We start from the raw sequence: 6,000 nt of genomic DNA, 5'->3' as shown, positions 1-6,000 counted from the left end.
ACACCCCAGGGCAGTTTCTTGCTGTTCTGAGAACTGAACTGGACTTTCTATGTTGCCAATGAAAACGGAACTGGGCATGTCCACTACCTTTAATCTCAAGAGCCTTCAGTATGTTGTAGTTGGGGCTCTGGTCAACTGGAAATGGGATGGGCAAGCAACCCTCCCCCCCGCATATCTGCTACACAAGCTGCATAACATCATAACTGTGCTGTACGCAGCACACTGCTGCACGCCTCACACTGCTGCACGCCTCACACTCTCCTCACACTGCTGCACGCCGCACACTGCTTTTATGCGAGTTTATGCTACTGACATTGTAAATGACAATGCCTTTTATTTGTTTTAAAACCTAAACATAAATAAAAGGCATTGTAATTTTACAATGCCAATAGCTCAAACTCTTATAAATGCGAGACCTATTGCATTGCAAATGCTTGTTTTATGTAGGTATTGATAAAGCCAACAAGCTCCCCTGCAGTTGTACATGACCAAAGTGGAACCCCCATGCCAATCCTGCTTGTTACGTACCACCAGTTCTCCAATCCTGAAAGCGCGATAAAAGGCCAGGGTAAAAGCTGCCCTGGAAAGATAAACTTCCTTAGTGGATTTACACACCCTCTCAAGTGCCCCCAGTACCGCTGACAAAGTGTCCATGCTAATTGGGTGCCTGGCATCAGGCTGGGGACCCTGTAAGCGCTGCCACCCTTCAGCGCTCTTTGCGCTATGAATGTGCTGGTGAGATCCTGGAGGCCCCACATTTTGGTGAAAATGCCGCCCTACGCCCCCGTCCCTCAATGCCCTCAGGAATTATACCACAGCCGCTGACTCATGCCAAGCCCCCTCCTAGTCCTCCCCAAGGAAAATGCAATAGGCGCAAAAAGCCCCCTCATAGGCCCGCCTGGTCCCGGTTGCTAGGCTGGCTGCCACGAGGTCCGATAGGCCGGACACCAAGTTGGCACAGCTGGTCTGGGAAGGGCATTGGCTTCTCTGCTGCTCCTGGGTGGTATGACCTAAATACCTGATTCTTAAAACGAGACCGAGCATCAGCAGCGTGTTTGAACAGTCATAGGACATGTTTGGCCCTAAACAGTTCTTTAATCAGCCTTATTATCATCATACAATTAGCTGCTTGATGGTTAAGGCTCTCCTACTCCTAGCGCCCCTTTAAGTGTCAAGGGAGAAAGCTACCTTAAGCCAACAAACTTCAGAAGGCTGGCTGTGATCACCACAAGTTTCATTCGTCGATCAAGGGTAGGATACCTTCCCGGACCTCAGTGGACAATGACAAAGATGCCTGCCAAGACCAGAGCTGAACCATGCAATCAATGAGCCAGCTAGTCCTGTCTGGGAAGGATGACGGAGGCAGGAATCGACTGCAGGACAGAAATATTACCATAGCTGCAGTTCACATGAGAGATGGGGAACAAAAACACTAGACAGCAATACAGAAGCCAGTAACCAATGCAGGCCAACTGGCCACCCCCCTTCAGCTTGGTATCAGACTATCCATCCTAAGGCCTCACGGCTCCCCTAGCACTCCCCCAACCCCCGCCCCTCACCGCACACTCTGCAGCAGCAGCGCCTCTCTTCTCCGTAACATTCCCAGGAGAAAGTGGGTGTTGCGACCCGCGCTTCTGCTTAAATACCCCACCACCTCCAGCCAAATTCCTTTCTTAAATTTATGGCTGGGCTGAACCCAGTGTCTTAATCTGCTGCCCAGCCAGCCAGTACCCTGCCTACGCTCCCCTCAGCAGAGGCACCCCCCACATGGTCGCTCCACCCGAATCCCAATAATTTCAGACCACCACGAGTTTGTGTTTTATATGGAAGAATTGAGGCCGCAGTTTATTAGGCATTTTCAACTTACAAGCGATCCTTTACACATCATTACTTTGTCCAGAGAGCCTGTATCCTTACCCCATCAGCTCTGCACTGTGCCTTGCCTTGCCTTCAGTGTGGCTCACCTGGCCCCAGGTGACCTATCCCCCCTGGGAACGCAACCCTTCCCTTTCACTCCGGGCAAGCCTCTGCTTCCAGCCCGACCGGGTAACCTTTTACTTCCGGTTGCCACACACTCCTTGGGTAAGCGTCTGCTTCCAACCCAACCGGATGACACTTTGCCTTCCGGTGCCCACACACTCCCGGGTAACCAGCCGGTTCCCACCCGGCCGGGTGACCTTTCACTTCCGGTGTCCACACATTTCCTTCCGGGTCAGCGTTTGTTCCCAGCCCAGCGCTTCTTCAGTTCCGGTGTGTACCCTCTTTATCACCTGGGCAAGCCAATGTGCTTCCCGCCCGCCAACCTGGTTGACTGTTCCCATCCCCCTCTCTGCGAAGGTGACCCGGAACCTTTACCCCTCTTATTCCATGCCACAGGCTCTGCCCTCCGTTGCGTAATTAATTGTTTACTTCCGGTTCACCAGAACAAAGGGGCTTGAGGAGCTTGCCAGTGCCCACTGGGTCCTGACTGCCCCGTTTGCGGTCTATGCCCCCTTCCAACCTGTTTCTTGTATTCCTCTTGGATCGCTTTGTAAGTACCGCCATGCCTCCCTGGGAGCTATCGCTGCCAGAGAGGCCCCCCCCATGCCATAGCTGCGGCCCAATTCTTGAGACCTACCAACAGCCCCTTGCATTCAATGCCGCTAGTATATTCCGTAGCAGGACATCTGTTCCAGTGTCTGACAGGTACACCCCTTCTGCCCTGTAATAGTGCGGCTGCCGCAAGTTAATCAGGGTGTGCCTAATCAACCCTAAACCTGCCCCCCCTAGAAATTTGGCCATGAGGCTGTTAAGCCTCTTCCTTGACAACTCCATGCTCTTTTGGGAGCACGCACCCGCCCATACCCTCCTGGGGATGATCTCGGACCACACCACCTCTGTGTTATCCATGCTCCGTGCTAAATTGGTGAGATCCTTCTTTAACATGTGAAGTAATTCTTTCCTCCCTATCCCCGGAAGGTCATTTCCTCCTAGATGAATTACTAGAATATCCGGGTCCTTTGAGTGGGAGCGGAAATCCGCAATGACGCTCCCCAGGTCTCTCCAGTGCAAACCCGGCTTCCCAAACCATCGCACCATTGTTCGTTGAAAGGGGAACGTTGCATCCCACCCCACGGCGTGGGCTCTGTGAGCCGCCATCGATATGTAAGAGTGCCCAATGACCCACACTGTTTTGCGTTCTGTGGAGTAGAACAGAATGACAGAAATGTTGAGTTCAGTCTTCAACAAGCCTTTTATTATACGTGTAGCCTAGTGTACAGAAGTGTATAAAGCTCCCGACCCGCTCCCCCGCAAAAACCCCTGCCTGTTCAACCTTTAACTGCTGGGTGTTGGGCGAATGTAAACCCGGAACCTGTCTGATTCCCATCTTCCTATTCGTTTTATTGCTGTTGCCGACATACCCTCCTGGAACGCTGTTGTGGCCGCCCCAATGCGGAAGGAATGTGTAGTGTAGTGATGCCCCTGGAGCCCAGCCCTTTGGACCGTTGCTGCTAAGACCCTTTTAAACTGATACAGCGTTACTGGGCTCCCGTCTTCGTGGGTGAGAAGGTAGTTGTTGCCGTTGACAACCTCCCGCTCCTTGATGTAACCTGCTAAAAGCTTAACTGGGCAATATGAGCTGTGCCCCCCCATCCTCTTCAGTGTAATGTACTGTCCCCTTCCCACCTGATCTGTCTTAGAATGTCGCACCCGTAAAGTTGCCTGGTGTGTGTCCAGGGATAGATCTTTCACCAGCAGGGCCCTGCTGCTTTTGTCCCCTTTTGCTCTCGCTACTAGTTCGCTAATGCGAAAGGCCCCAAAGAAGGCCAAGGAAAAGGTCACTTGAAACAGCTTACTTTCAAATTCCGAGTGGCAAACCAAAGGGAGGTGGTCCATTAGAATTTTTAGTGTGGTAAAATCAATCTGGGACCTGTGATCCTGTTTTTTGCCTTCAACTTTGGCCCAACCTTTCAAGGCTTCCCTAAGAATAAAACCTTTGGTGGGATCGTCCAAACCCTTTAGCTTAGTATGGTATGCTATAGCTGAAAGGTGCTCCATAACCCATGACCTAGATTTACCGGCTTCCCTGGCCCACACCACAAACTGTTTGACCCTCCATCCCAGTTGTTGGCTATTGTCTGGAAGCTCGGAAACATCCGCTGTAAAGTTCCGAAACGTGTCCACACAACGGCGATACCGCTGTCTTGTTCCCACTGCTAGAGCCTCTTCTGCCATACTCTGTAGTTGACCTTCTAATGCATTAGCTTCCAATATTCCTCTTTGAAGGGCGTCATTTCCTGCTGTGCCTCTGGCCATTCTGCTCGGAATCTTTCCCACTGCAAGCGAGAAAGAGCATCAGCCGCCTTGTTCTTAAACCCTTGCACATGCTTTGCTGTTATCTGGATATTATATTTGAGACACCCGCTCACCAAATGTCTTAGTAAGCCTAACACTATGGGACATGACGCCGCCTGATTATTAATTGCCTGGACGGCCGCCATGCTGTCTGACCGGATGACCAGAATCTTGTTAGCCAATGTGTCAGACCACAGTGAGAATGCCAAAACAATGGGAAAAATCTCCAGCGCTGTGACATTGCTGGTGAGGCCACGTTGTCGCCATCCTGTTGGCCACCCTTTGGCACACCACTCGGAACCCAATATTGCCCCAAAGCCCCCTTGCCGGGAAGAATCTGTGTACAGTTGCATCCTCTCCTCGGCTGTCCATAGCGAGGTCCATATTCTAACCCCATTGAAACCTTGGAGAAAAGACAACCACATGAGCAAGTCCTGCTTCAGCCCCTTATTCAACCTTACAAAGTGATGTTTCTGTGTAATGCCCGCTGTAGGCCCTGCCAGTCTTCTTGAAAAAACTCTCCCCACCTGAATGACCCTAGACGCAAAATTGAGCTTACCCATTAACTCCTGTATATCCCGTAATGATGCCTTCTGTTTTGCCAATACCTTTACAATAGCTGCTGCGAACTCGTGTACTTTTTCCACTGGGAGGCGTGACACCCCTTCCACAGAATCCAACTCTATTCCCAAAAAGGTCAGCTTTGTTGTGGGACCCTCCGTTTTTTCTGCCGCCAATGGAACTCCCAAAACCTGCGTCACTACTGTGAAGGCTGCCAAGGCACTGGCACAATCTGGGGAGTCTGCCCTGCCTACAAATAAGAAGTTGTCCAGGTAATGGAGCTTTCCACCTACTGGCTGCACCTTGTTTGTTGCCCATTCCAGGAAGGAACTAAATGCCTCAAAATAAGCACAAGAAACTGAACATCCCATGGGCATACACCTGTCATAGTACAGCTTATCCCTGAACTGGAACCCCAGCAAATGAAAGCTGTCCCAATGCACTGGTAACAGCCTGAAAGCTGATTCAACATCAGCCTTCGCCATGAGGGCTCCCGTCCCCGCCTGCCTTACCAGCTCGATGGCTTCATCAAATGTTGCATACGAGACGGTACAAAACTCCTGGCTTAGCCAGTCATTTACTGAGTTGCCTTTGGGATAGGAGAGGTGGTGGATCATCCTGTACTTGCCTGCTTCCTTTTTAGGAACAATCCCTAGCGGAGAGATAATAAAATTGCCTAATGGGGCGTGTCAAACGGTCCTGCTATTCTTCGCAGCTGCAGCTCTTTTTGTATCTTTTCTGCCACTACTTCTGGCAATTCCTCCGCTGATCGAAGGTTCTTAGACGACCTGCCTCCTAAAGGGCCACAGTAGGGTATTTTAAACCCTTCTTTGAAACCCCAAAAAAGTAGTTCCCTTTCCTCTTCTTTTGGGTAATGATTCAAAAGTGTTGCTAGTAATTCAAAGTTTATTGGGGATGGACCTTTGGTTACCCGGCCCAGACTATGGCTGACCCATGAAGGTGGCTCCTGGTGTACTTCTAACGAGGGCTTTGCATGCCACAACGGGATGGTCTCCGCCACACCGTGAGCACCCATGTCGGAATCTGCACTGGACCCCCCAGGAGCAACTGCCTGCATTGAACAGACGACAGGTATTGTCCCTC

Source organism: Triturus cristatus, chromosome 12 (assembly GCF_964204655.1).
Source record: "Triturus cristatus chromosome 12, aTriCri1.1, whole genome shotgun sequence".
NCBI classification, from domain to species: domain Eukaryota; kingdom Metazoa; phylum Chordata; class Amphibia; order Caudata; family Salamandridae; genus Triturus; species Triturus cristatus.
The sequence above is the reverse complement of the archived record's forward strand: the minus strand, read 5'-3'. Positions refer to the sequence as shown.